At 40.8% G+C, this 14,722-nt stretch overlaps 1 protein-coding gene across 2 annotated transcripts in view; it reads right to left on the bottom strand.

Annotated features, from left to right (window-relative positions):
• The window catches only part of KCNG2 (potassium voltage-gated channel modifier subfamily G member 2), a 249,301-nt gene that overhangs the window by 181,824 nt on the left and 52,755 nt on the right, over positions 1 to 14,722 (bottom strand). Inside the window, exon 2 of one of the 2 annotated variants that reach the window (XM_040433508.1) lies at positions 14,297 to 14,471. The exons of the other annotated variant lie outside the window; for it this stretch is intronic. The gene's annotated coding sequence lies outside the window, so the exon portion shown is untranslated. The remainder of the gene's footprint in view (positions 1 to 14,296; positions 14,472 to 14,722) is intronic. 2 annotated transcript variants of the gene reach the window in all.

Here is a 14,722-nt window from a genome sequence, read left to right as displayed (position 1 = left end):
AACCATAATGCGTTCCTTTCCTTCTGCGCCCTGCCGTGTGCTCGTACAGCAGTTTACGACTACATATGGGGTGTTTCTGTAAACTACAGAATCAGAGCAATAAATATATAGTTTTGTTTGGCTGTTAACCCTTGGTTTGTTACTGGAAAAATTTTATTAAAATTAAAAATCTGCTAAAAGTGACATTTTGAAATTTAATTCCCATTTTCCTTTCTCGTGGGGCACCTAAAGGGTTAACGTTTGTAAAATCAGTTTTGAATAGCTTGAGGGGTGATTTATGGGTGGTTTCTAATATGCAAGTCCCAGAAAGTGACTTAATAACTGAACTGGTCCTGAAAAAATTGGGTTTTGGACATTCTTAAAAATTTTAAGATTTGCTTCTAAACTTCTAAGCCTTCTAACGTCCCAAAAAAATAAAATTTCATTTTCAAAATGATCCAAGCATGAAGTAGACATATGGAAACTGTAAAGTAATAACTATTTTTTGGATATATTACTATTATAAGAGTAGAGAAATTGAAATTTGCTAATTTTTCCAAATTTTTTGTAAATTTTGTATTTAAAAAAAAAAAAAATGAAATATTTGACTCAATTTATCCTGAAGGGGTTAAAAGAGTTATGGCTTTGGAGAATATTGTGATAATTATCCCGTCTGAATTTTCATTATCCTTTACTAAACCCTATTTTTTTTACTTCTTTCTACCCACACAGTTTCTAGCTTTTTTTTCCTCTCAGTTCATCCTTTAATTTCTATTTCTTTTCTTAATCCTACCTCCACTACTTTTGTCTGGAAGGAGCCACTTTTTTTATCGGAGATTAAGAAATGGCTGTGTGTATGAAGTTCACCGCAGTGCTCCAAGTCTCCAGCCTTTCCTACCATCGCAGAATGTGGATTACATTTAATAAGTACAATGACACACAATAGATATTTTCATTACTACTTAAGAAATAAGCTTGAAAGAGCAACCAATACATTGCTTCATCCCAAACCTTCAATCTCTAAACCCTAGGCTTGCAAAAGGCTTGGGGGAAAAATTTTCTAGGATGCTGTTAAATACAGTATTTTCGTTTGCAAAAGTCTTTTTTATACTTTTTTTTATATCTGGAGTAATCATGGAATAGAATTGATGCTAACAATAATAGCGATAATGCAAGTGCAGATAACACTTAACTGCTTTGCTGGTACACTGACCTGCAAGATGAGGCATGACAATTTATATTACAACCCACAGGGAAGAGGTGAAGAGGCACACAACCTAGCATAAAGCGCAATTACAGGTACTACAGCCTGAACGACATTCAAAATAGATTTTAAAGGCAAAGCTAGAATTAAATTGAATTTCCTACAATATATGCATAGCCAATCAATCACTTCCTTAAAACCAATATATTCCAAAAGCACAGTGCAGAACATTGTATTCAGCACATCATCCTTTGTCCCTGTGGAGCACACAATCTAATTTACCTGCCGAAAACATACAAACATGTACATCGGCCAACGACACTTACATTTTAGTGCATAATCCCAGGTCTTGAAGATGTGTCCCGTGATACTTCTGTGTTTTTCAGTACTGAGGTCTTCTTTTTCTCATAATAAATATATATATATATATATATATATATACACACACATACACACACATACACACATATATACACACACTGCTCAAAAAAATAAAGAGAACACAAAAATAACATCCTAGATCTGAATTAATTAAATATTCTTCTGAAATACTTTGTTCTTTACATAGTTGAATGTGCTGACAACAAAATTACACAAAAATTAAAAAATGGAAATCTAATTTTTCAACCCATGGAGGTCTGGATTCGGAGTCACACTCAAAATTAAAGTGGAAAAACACACTACAGGCCGATCCAACTTTGTAGTAATGTCCTTAAAACAAGTCAAAATGAGGCTCAGTAGTGTGTGTGGCCTCCACGTGCCTGTATGACCTCCCTACAACGCCTGTGCATGCTCCTGATGAGGTGGCGGACGGTCTCCTGAGGGATCTCCTCCCAGACCTGGACTAAAGTATCTGCCAACTCCTGGACAGTCTGTGGTGCAACGTGACGTTGGTGGATAGAGTGAGACATGATGTCCCAGATGTGCTCAATTGGATTCAGGTCTGGGGAACGGGCGGGCCAGTCCATAGCATCAATGCCTTTGTCTTGCAGGAACTGCTGACACACCCCAGCCCAATGAGGTCTACCATTGTCTTGCATTAGGAGGAACCCAGGGCCAGCATATGGTCTCACAAAGGGTCTGAGGATCTCATCTCGGTACCTAATGGCAGTCAGGCTACCTCTGGCGAGCACATGGAGGGCTGTGCGGCCCTCCAAAGAAATGCCACCCCACACCATTACTGACCCAATGCCAAACCGGTCATGCTGGAGGATGTTGCAGGCAGCAGAACGTTCTCCACGGCGTCTCAAGACTCTGTCACGTCTGTCACATGTACTCAGTGTGAACCTGCTTTCATCTGTGAAGAGCACAGGGTGCCAGTGGCGAATTTGCCAATCTTGGTGTTCTCTGGAAAATGCCAAACGTCCTGCACAGTGTTGGGCTGTAAGCACAACCCCCACCTGTGGACGTCGGGCCCTCATATCACCCTCAAGGAGTCTGTTTCTGACCGTTTGAGCAGACACATGCACATTTGTGGCCTGCTGGAGGTCATTTTGCAGGGCTCTGGCAGTGCTCCTCCTGTTTCTCCTTGCACAAAGGCGGAGGTAGCGGTCCTGCTGCTGGGTTGTTGCGCTCCTACGGCCTCCTCCACGTCCCCTGATGTACTGGCCTGTCTCCTGGTAGCACCTCCATGCTCTGGACACTACGCTGACAGACACAGCAAACCTTCTTGCCACAGCTTGCATTGATGTGCCATCCTGGATAAGCTGCACTACCTGAGCCACTTGTGTGGGTTGTAGACTCCGTCTCATGCTACCACTAGAGTGAAAGCACCGCCAGCATTCAAAAGTGACCAAAACATCAGCAAGGAAGCATAGGAACTGAGAAGTGGTCTGTGGTCACCACCTGCAGAACCACTCCTTTATTGGGGGTGTCTTGCTAATTGCCTATAATTTCCACCTGTTGTCTATCCCATTTGCACAACAGCATGTGAAATTCATTGTCACTCAGTGTTGCTTCCTAAGTGGACAGTTTGATTTCACAGAAGTGTGATTGACTTGGAGTTACATTGTGTTGTTTAAGTGTTCCCTTTATTTTTTAGAGCAGTTATAGTATGGATTCAATTTTTATTCTATTACATTTAGCTTTTTTGGGCAGGGTTTTTACAAACTCAGACAACCCTTTTAAATGGGACATGATTGTGACTCTCTTATGCCCAATTTCTGTAGAACTGCATATGTATAAGTACGATGGTCTTTGATTACAAGTTGCAAAATCAAGGATAGAAATTGAAGACTGGAAGAACTTTCAAGGACAGCATAATCCAAGATTTCCCAAAAGACTGATGTGTATAATCTTGATTGACACCCTTGTTTGCAAGAACATCTCAAACATTCCAGTATGCAACTGAAACATCATGAGACAATTTTCCAGAGAGAGCCAACTAGTGCAAAATAGTAAATACTTACACTAGTATCCAAAATCTTCAGGCTTCATTCAGGATGTACTGCTGCTTTTACAGAAAAGGTATTATTACCTTACTGTCACAGCCAGTAGTATACTGAAAATGTCATCAAAGGGGTTCTCTGGGATTTTTATATTGGTGGCCTATTCTCAGGACGGGTCATCAATATGAGATCGCCGGGGGTTGATCCACAGCACTCCTGCCAATCAGCTGTATGATGACTTCACCTTCATCAGTCACATGGCCTAGATGCAGCTCAGTCCCTTTCAAGTGAATAGGGCTAAGCTGTAATACAAAGTACAGCCACTATCCAATGCAAGGCGCTGTGCTGGATAAGCTGCAAGGAGACCTTCAGCACTCACTGGACCTTCCTCAAACAGTGGCAGGGGTTCTAGATGCCGGATTCTGCCAATCTCACATTGATGAACTATCCTAAGAAATGGCCATCAATATGAAAATCCCTTTAATTCTTCCTGAGGAATTGGAATGAAACTGTTATTCTGCAATTGCCATCGCAACAATCAGGGAGGAGATCCTTATTATGACGATACAATAAAAAGTTTTATCTATGTTTTTTGGGAATTCCTCAAACACTTTGAAATGTTCCTCATACAAAGCAGGCCCTTGGGCAACCTACAATAGAACAACACTGTTAAATTTTTACTCAACAATGTTGAGCAGGTGCTTGCTTGCTAACTTATCTGATCTGAGTTATAGCAAATATTTATTCTCAGAAACTCAACTATAATTCTGAAGGCTTTAGAGCTGAAATCCATGCAGATGTTGCCTTTGTCAAATTTGCTTGGTTAAAATAAAGCAAACAGTACTACACAAAAGTTTTAGGCAGGTGTGGAAATGATGCAATGCTTTCAAAAATAGTGTTAATAGTTTATTTTTATTAACAAAATGCAAAGTGAATGAACAAAAAAGAAATCTAAAATCTAATTAATATTTGATGTGACCACCCTTTGCCTTCAAAACAGCATCACTTCTTGTAGGTACATTTGCACACTGTTTTTGAAGGAACTCGGCAGGGGTATTTTTCCAAACATCTTGGAGAACTAAAAACATATATTTTTTGGATGTGGCTTGAACAAATCACTTGTCTCTTCATGTAATCCCAGACAGACTTGATGATGTTCAGATCAGGGCTCTGTGGGGGCTATATGATCAGTTCCAGGATTCTACTTTATGCTGAATACAGTCCTTAATGACATTGGGTGTAAGTTTATGGTTGCCATCCTACTGCAGAATACATTTGACACCTCCTTGGGGATTTAGGCAAGAATAATAGTATCCTGAATATTGAGAAATACAGGCAGATATATTTATAAATGATCTTGTAGAAGGCTTGCACGGTAAAATATAAATTTTTGCAGATAACACTAAACTGTGTAAAGTAATTACTGTGTAAAGTAATTACCGTATTTTTTGCCCTATAAGATGCACCTAGGTTTTTGAGGAGGAAAATAAGAAAATAAATATTTTTAACCAAAAAGGTGTGCTTTTGAACTAATGGTGGTCTGTGCATGACACTATTATGGGGGATCTGTGGATGACGCACTGTCATGTGGGGGATCTGTGTATGGCACTATTATGGGGAATCTGTGGATGGCACTTTTATGGGGGATCTGTGGATGGCACTTTTATGGGGGATCTGTGGATGGCACTTTTATGGGGGATCTGTGGATGGCACTTTTATGGGGGATCTGTGGATGGCACTTTTATGGGGGATCTGTGGATGGCACTTTTATGGGGGATCTGTGGATGGCACTTTTATGGGGGATCTGTGGATGGCACTTTTATGGGGGATCTGTGGATGGCACTTTTATGGGGGATCTGTGGATGGCACTTTTATGGGGGATCTGTGGATGGCACTTTTATGGGGGATCTGTGGATGGCACTTTTATGGGGGATCTGTGGATGGCACTTTTATGGGGGATCTGTGGATGGCACTTTTATGGGGGATCTGTGGATGGCACTTTTATGGGGGATCTGTGGATGGCACTTTTATGGGGGATCTGTGGATGGCACTTTTATGGGGGATCTGTGGATGGCACTTTTATGGGGGATCTGTGGATGGCACTTTTATAGGGGGATCTGTGGATGGCACTTTTATGGGGGATCTGTGGATGGCACTTTCATGGGGAGGGGCATCTGTGGATGGCACTGCTATGGGGTGGGGGATCTGTGGATGGCACTGTTATGGGGTGGGGGATCTGTGAATTGCACTGTTATGGGGGGGGGGGATCTGTGGATGACACTGCTATATATGTGTCATCCACAGATTCCCCTTATAACAGTGTCCCCCAATACACCGGCCCTCCGCTCACCGCAGTATTTATAAATATTAATCCTTAACCTGTTAATAAGTTTAACTAAAGCTACGCTCTCCTCTGTATCAGTACAGCACTTACTAACAAGCTTCCATAGCAGGCAGAGCAGACGGCAGCAGTAACGTCACTCACTGACGTTGCGCGCCTGCTCAGCCTGCAAAGTGGGAGGAGCAGACGCGCGACGTCAGTGAGTGACGTTACTGCTGATGTCTGCTCTGCCTGCTATGGAAGCTTGTTAGTAAGTGCTGTACTGATACAGGGGAACAGGGGAGAGCGCAGCTTTAGTTAAACTTATTAACAGGTTAAAGATTAATGTCTAGAAATACTGCGGTGAGCGGCGGGCCCGGTGTAGAGTGACTGCATCGGGCCCCGGCCCTAGTTCGGGACTCCAGCCCCTCCTCTCTCCCCACTCATACATCGCAGGCTGCGATGTAAAATGGAAGCATTCGCCCCATAAGACGCAGGGGCATTTCCCCCCCACTTCTGGGGGCAAAAAAGTGCGTCTTATGGGGCAATAAAATACGGTACCATGAAAGAGGACAGTATACTGCTACAGATGGATCTGGGTAGGCTGGAGGCTTGGGCAGAGAAGTGGCAGATGAGGTTTAACACTGATAAATGTAAGGTTATGCACATGGGAAGGAATAATGCAAGTCACCAATACCAGTGATGGTCAGTTCGCAGTGCTCGCCAACGAACACATGCGGGCTGCCATCTGGACTCACCCGTCCGGCCATGCACAGGTAAGCCCTTACCTGTGCCTGTGCCGCGAGACGATCTAAAATCAAATGCGGTCACCAGGAGCAGGCAGTTCCAAGAACAGCCCGATGAAGGCCCCCGGTGACTGTTCTCGGAACTGCCTGCTCCCGGTGACCGCATTTGATTTCAGACCAGCCCGCGGCACAGGCTTACCTGTGCATCGCCGGACGGGTGAGTCAAGATGGCACCCCGCATGTGTTTGTTGGCGAACACTGCGAACTGACCATCACTGACAGTACATACTAAATGGTAAACACTGACATGAAAAGGACTTAGGAATTTTAGTGAACAGCAAACTAAGCTGTAGAAACCAGTGTCAGGCAGCTGCTGCCAAGGCCAATAAGATAATGGGTTGTATCAAAAGGGGCATAGATGCCCTTGATGAAAACATAGTCCTACCACTTTACAAATCACTAGTCAGACCACACATGGAGTACTGTGTACAGTTCTGGGCTCCTGTTAACATGACAGACATAGCTGGAGAGGGTTCAGAGGTGGGCAACTAAAGTATGGAATGGGTGAACTACAGTACCCAGAAAGATTATCAAAATTAGGGTTATTCGCTTTAGAAAAGAGAAGACTGACGGGAGATCTAATAACTATGTATAAATATATCAGGGGTCAGTACAAAGATCTCTCCCATCATCTATTTATACCCAGGACTCTGACAAGGTGACATCCTCTGCATCTGGAGGAAAGAAGGATTGTACACAAACATAGAAGAGGATTCTTTACGGTAAGAGCAGTGAGACTATGGAACTCTCTGCCTGAGGAGGTGGTGATTGTGATTTCACTAAAAGAGTTCAAGAGGGGCCTGGATGTATTTCTGGAGCGTAATATTACAGGTTATAGTTATCAGATTTCTGGAGAATTTGTTGATCCAGAGAGTTATTCTGACTGCCTGATTGGAGTCGGGAAGACATTTTCCCCCCTACATTGAGGAAAATTTGCTTCTACCCCTCAGTGGTGTTGTTTTTTTTGCCTTCCTCTGGATCAACTTGCAGGATAACAGGCTGAAGCGGGTGGACAGATGTCTTTTTTTCAGCCTTACAAACTATGTTACTATGTGTGATACTTATCCAAATTTATTCTGCAGCGGGACAATGACCCCAAACATACCACCAATGTAATTAAGAGCTATCTTCAGCGTAAAGAAGAACAAGGAGTCCTGGAAGTGATGATCTGGCTCCCACAGAGCCCTGATCTCAACATCACCGACAGAAGGATTTAAGAAAGAAGATCTGTGGTTAGTTCTCTAAGATGTTTAGCCCCAGCTCCCTGCTGAGTTTCTTAAAAAACTGTGTGCAAGTGTACCAAACTGATGCGGTTTTGAATTGATTTGAATTCCTCTTTTGTTCATTCACTTTGCATTTTGTTAATTGATAAAAATAAACAACTAAAATTAAAATTTTTGAAAGCATTCTTACTATGCTGCATTTTTCCACACCTGCCTAAAACATTTGTACAGTACTGTATTTGGTTATTTTGTAATTCTTCTTGAATTGCACATCAGAAGGTTCTTTATTCTGTATATTAGAATGTAAATACGGTACATCTATTGGAGCCTTTTGGAATCCTGATGGATTTTGACAGCATTCACCTTGACAATAGGGAAGATAATTAAGGAAGACTGTATGGCTCAACTTTAAGAACCTGGTCTTTTTAAAACGTAACAAGTATGCACATCATATTGAGAGGCCTCACTGTTCCATCATCACCAGTAAGATATAGCTACTTGCTAGATCTGTGGAGCCTGTCAGCTTCTGCATCTTAAGTATTAATAAGACTTAAAGTCACAACCCTGACAGAGCAGCAAAATTATCAATGTGATATATTTGTGCTTTTGAGATGGAATAAAAACCCTTCTCTTTCTGTCACAGTGGAATATATATTCCAATTCTCAATAGGAATACACTACATTAATACAGCACAGTATAATAATGAAAGAACATACAAGTTTCCAGTGTTTGGGTACAAGCAAAAATGTTTCCATCCATGAACAAATCTTGAAATGAAATAAAAGTAAATATTAGAAATTTGTCACTATATAATGAATAAGCTTTACTTAGATAAAAGAGAAAACCTGTTAAGTGGCATCCCTATTTGATTAACTGCCTCGTGGCAGACGTAATCCCTTTATGTCATGCTTTGACATGATTGCCCAGTAACATGCATAAAAATGCTACTTTTATATGGATTATTATTTTTTATAACGAGATGTTGTCTGTGGTCAGTGCTACATAGTAGGCAGATTACTCCTTTCGATCTCACTCAAAGGAACAAAAAACATGGAAAACACACACAAAAAAAAAAAAAAAAAAATTTATATATATATATAACAGCACTTCCACCTTTTATCTCATTTCCTTTGATCCTATTTTATCTCAGGTTAAAATAAAAATTGAGACATAAATAAAGAAATTTTCTCTGTTCCAGGAGTTCAGCCATGTTTGCCCTCTTCATCCTCACTGTGACAGACCAGAAAGACAACTGACTGCAGCAGCAGCCTCCATGTCCTGCAGTAGAACAAACAGATTGCTAGACTACACTTTTTCAGCCAGTCTTTGGCAGAATGTGGAAAATATTAGAAGGAGATTAGCCCCTGTGTTCTCTGCAGGATTTCTACAAGACTGTTTTTCTCAGAATCATGCAGAAAAGCTCCAGCGCGACAGTGATGGCAGCTATATTTCCGGTTTACTTGTATCATTTATTTCTAGCGCTTTCACATGGTCAGCATCTAATCAGTACTTTATCAGTATTTAAGCCAAAACCAGGAGTGGGTCGTAAACATAGAAGAGGAACAATTATACTTTTTCGTCTTCTGATTTTGGCGTAGAAACACTGATGGAAAATACGGACATTCTGATGACGTGCGCCATGTTCTCTGATAGGAACTGATACTAAACTGCGCAATAGCACAACTTAATATCGAAAAAGGGTAATCACTGTATCGAACCGGATATCAAAGTTTCAAGGTTTCCATACCCAGTGCAACCCTACTAACACGCACTCCTTTTTATTAACCTTAAAAAACATAAGCTCTAAAATTTGATCTCGACAGTCATATTTTGGAGAAGCATTTTTTTCAGGAAAATCAGACAGTAATTTGATACAGATAGCTACAGATACAGATATATACAAATAATCTATATAATTATAATGGTGACTTTTTATTTGTAGAGCTGTGTATTCATTTAAGTGGGTTTATCTGGGATTTTTATATTGATGGCCTATTTTCAGTATAGATCATCATTATCTGATTGTTAGATTTCCGACTCCCATCAATCCGCTGTTGGATGAGACTTCAGCGCTAACAGAGCTGCGCACCCCAACCTCTTCCTAGGCCAGTGCCTCACTATAAATCTCCCACATGGACTTGGCACAGCTCAGTTGTATTCAAGTAAATGGGCCTGAGCTATGATACCAAGCACAGCAGCTATGTAATGGTAAGATGTGAGGAGGCCACAGCACTGACTGGACCGTAGTTGTCTCTCCAAAGAGATGATCGGCGGGGGTGCCGGATGATAGACCATCATTATACTATTCCCAGAAACCCTTTTAAAGACCTTTTATAGATATGTAGGTCCCTGTGGGCCTAGAAAAGTATAATGTTCCATCGTGACATGTCAATAATCATGACAAATCTGTCACTGTACAACACATCACGATGGAGCTTTCCAAAAAATTCCATAAAAAGTTAAAAGACAATTGGAAAAAGAAGTATGTTAGAAAGTTTTAGTATTTTAGGCCCATAGAAAGCTTGTTATATATATATGTATCAGAAAAAAAATAAAAAAAAACACTTAAAGCGTATCCTCAACTTAATGAATTACTCCGGGAACATGAAAATTCAGTTTTGGCTCAAAGTGTGTAGCCAGTCGCCCATCTCCATCAGTCTGAACTAAAGGAACACTAAGTCTACTTTCATCAGTGGCAGCACTTTAGAGAAAGAAGGAAGGCTTCCCTCCCTTTGCACTGTGACGTGGTCAGCGACTGCCACAAATAAAAAGCTGAAGGGGGACTAAGGGAAGGACCGTAAAGCCGCTGGCCACCAATGAAAGTAACAGCAGACTGAGGGGAGAGTGTGAGGGGGGCAGGGTCAGCAACAGAGGGAGGGTGGGGAATAATTTTCACATACAAGCAGAAGGTGACGCTTCCTTTCAGTGATCTGCACCACGGCCAGCCAGCAGCATAGAGTAACATTGGAGGTTAACGTTGCCATTATGTAAGATAAACAATGGGGGTTGCTTATTAATGTGAGGCACATGGTGTTCGTATTTTAGTACTTCCATGTGCCTCAAAATAATATTCAATAACCTCATCATGTACTGTACCTCCACGCATAATGGGCTACATGGGGTTAATGTACATAAAAGGGATATTCACTATTAATATGGCCACATCGAGGTCCAAATCGATAAAACTTCACATTAATACAGGTGAAACTCGAAAAATTTGAATATCGTGCAAAGTTCATTTATTTCAATAAGGCAACTGAATACAAGCGTTTTTTCTTCCTTTTCATCGTCGCGTTCCAAGAGCTATAACTTTTTTTTTTTTCCGTCTATATAGCTTTATGAGGGCTTGTTTTTTGCGGGACAAGTTGTAGTTTTTAATGGCGCCATTTTTGGGTACACACAACTTTCTGATTAACTTTTATTAACTCTTTCTCGGAGGGAGATGGGAAAAAACAGCAATACTGCCACTGCGCTTTTAGGTTATAATGTTTACAGCGTTAATTTTTCGGTATAAATGACATAATTTAACCAGATAGATGAGAGGGGCACACCTGCATCTGAAAATCACATGGAGCACCAGCCAATACGTGTATAAAACTATTTATTACCACAAAAAATTAAAATCAGGTGAGGTTCCTCAATATAATCACATTAAACATGCAGATTTACTTAAAAAGATAAAAAATATAACCATCTGGAGGTACTTAATACTATAATGTGTAGCAAAATCACTGGTTAATGGTATAATAAAGGATCATAACTGTTTAACCTTGTATACAGTCTTTAGTACAAATTCTGATGCGCAGAGTCTGATGCGCAATGTCTCTGCTGATATATAATATGGAAGTTCCGACTGTGGCCAGTAATTTACAAATGCATATACAGTCTTTTTTGTTGGTTATCTTCACAGCATATACCAGATTAGTCTGCTGCTAAACCGTGCTGTGTGTGAACACACTACTCACTGTTCTGAAGCGGTGGAGTGACCGATCACTCGTGCTTGGCGTGGCGTCCCACGTGTTGCAGCATCGATGGTCTGAGCTCCGGTTCGCTCTTTTGTATAGGTGAGTAGGATACCAAGGCAGGGAAAAAAACTGTCCGTTTAGACGCCGGGGTCAAAACCCGATTTAATATTCGGCGTTACTTAGTGTCTTTTGATCCAGACACAACGAGACTTATGTTTCTTCCTATCAGCTGTGCAGAAGCGCTTCAAAAGACACTAAGTAACGCCGAATTTTAAATCGGGTTTTGACCCCGGCGTCTAAACGGACTGTTTTTTTCCCTGCCTTGGTATCCTACTCACCTATACAAAACAGCGGACCGGAGCTCAGACAATCGATGCTGCAACACGTGGGACGCCACGCCAAGCACGAGTGATCGGTCACTCCACCGCTTCAGAACAGTGAGTAGTGTGTTCACACACAGCACGGTTTAGCAGCAGACTAATCTGGTATATGCTGTGAAGATAACCAACAAAAAAGACTGTATATGCATTTGTAAATTACTGGCCACAGTCGGAACTTCCATATTATATATCAGCAGAGACATTGCGCATCAGACTCTGCGCATCAGAATTTGTACTAAAGACTGTATACATGGTTAAACAGTTATGATCCTTTATTATACCATTAACCAGTGATTTTGCTACACATTATAGTATTAAGTACCTCCAGATGGTTATATTTTTTATCTTTTTAAGTAAATCTGCATGTTTAATGTGATTATATTGAGGAACCTCACCTGATTTTAATTTTTGGTGTTCATAAATAATTTTATATACGTATTGGCTGGTGCTCCATGTGATTTTCAGATGCAGGTGTGCCCCTCTCAACTATCTAGTTAATTTATATACCTTAAAAGATTGGGGTTATCTTTTTCAGGGGGAGCACCCATTCCTTGTTTTCTGGAGGGTGAGCCATTCCAATCATTCTAGCCTATAAATGACATAATACCTATATTCTCTGGGTCAGTACGATTACACTGATAGCAAATACATATAGTTTTTTCTGAGGTTTTACAACTTTTTTGCAATAAACCCCTTTTTTTAAAACGAAAAAAAAAAAAAATGTTTTTACATTGCTGCTTCCCAAGACCCATAACTTTTTAATATTTTTTTCTATGGAGTTGCATGAGGGCTTGATTTTTGCGGGACAACTTTTATTTTTCATTGCTTTCATTTTGGAGTAAATGGCGCTTTTTGATCATTGTTTTTTCAAGGGCAACTAAGAATAAATTAGCAATTCTGTCCTTTTTTTATAATATATATTTTTTTTTTACAGCGTTCACCATAGGGGATAATTTATGTGATATTTATGTAGTCCGTGTCATTACAGACTCTGCAATACCAAATATACTGGGGAGATTTTTTTTTAGTTATTTTTTTTCATTGAAAAGCGTATTCTCAATGGGAAAAAAAAAAGTGCAATTTTTTTATAAAAATTTTTTTGTTTGTTTTTTTACTGCTTAATAGTCCCAGAAGGGGACTATAACAGACAGTATTTTGATTGCTTTTAAAATGCAATGCATTATCCCTATAATGCATTGCATTTTAATAGCAATGCTATTCTAACATTGACCAGCAGGCTGCACCAAAGAGGCGCAGCCTGCTGGAAATTACTACAGCCAGGGCCTACAACAGATGCCAGGTAGCCTTCAAACACATCAGCACCCCACGATTGCATTTGCGGGGTGCCGATGGGAGAGAGGGAGTCCAACAGCCTGTTCCAGCAGGCTGCGCGGCATGTAAAGTGTTAAACAGCCCGGATCGGCACTCCTGCCGATCTGGGCTGTTAGAGCAGGGCCGCGGCTCTCATGTGAGAGCCGGGTCCCCGCTCCCCGGGGGACCCATGCAGCACTTAGACTGGGCCGCCATAAAAAAGCAATGGCCCAGCCTAAGGCCCCTTAGTGACCGCCGCAAAAACACGTATCGGTGGTCACTAAGGGGTTAATAGTATGTGACCCCATTAAGTACCTCCTTGTATATAATGAGCAATCATTAGTTTGCCCAAAAAAAAATTAAAAAAAGGGAGGTTATTTATTGTTTTTGCATGGTATTGATTTGATATGGAGTATTGTGATACTTTTCTTGGTATCGAAGTCCAAATTTTGGCTTTGTGACAAACCTATGTATTAGTTCCCATCATACAAGCCAGCTTTACAAACAGGCTTCATCTGCAAGGTTCTAGTCAATAGAAGTGTCAGAAACAGGCAGGAGTTACACAAATTTCCCTTGGCAGCTACGAAAGCTAGTGCCTTGCCAGACACTCCCCAAGGACAGATATTGAAAGCATGTTCTGCTGACTTCAGCCAGGCAGAGTCCGGAGAGGAAGGAAACATCATTTCTGTAACATTTTCATCAAGCAGAACATGAACTTACCTCTTGATGCGAGGTCATATTTTAGGTTGGGGCTTGGTCCGGGACACTTGTGTATGACAATATGCATTATTTAATTTATCCCGCTAAAAGTCTGAGGACATGACAACTTCCTTAAAAATGCAAACCCAACAAGCTGGGAAACTATTTCACTCCATATCGCAGTTGCCCGTCAACGCTACAACAGAGACAATAACATATGAAAAGATCAAGTTTGTGAGAATGATAAAAAAAAGAAAAAGCAGTGAAACGTAAACTCTGTTACTCTGCATTTACTATATGTTATCATGAATAACCCCACGTGTCAGATAGCACAGAGCACAATCCTTATATACCAATTAAAAAGGGGGCATTTAATTTATAAAAAAAAAAAAAGTACAATTGCGGAACGGATGCGGACCACAATTGCGGACATGTGAATGGAGCCCT

This window comes from Bufo bufo, chromosome 5, assembly GCF_905171765.1.
Source record: "Bufo bufo chromosome 5, aBufBuf1.1, whole genome shotgun sequence".
NCBI lineage: Eukaryota > Metazoa > Chordata > Amphibia > Anura > Bufonidae > Bufo > Bufo bufo.
This window is presented reverse-complemented; position numbering and strand designations above follow the sequence as displayed.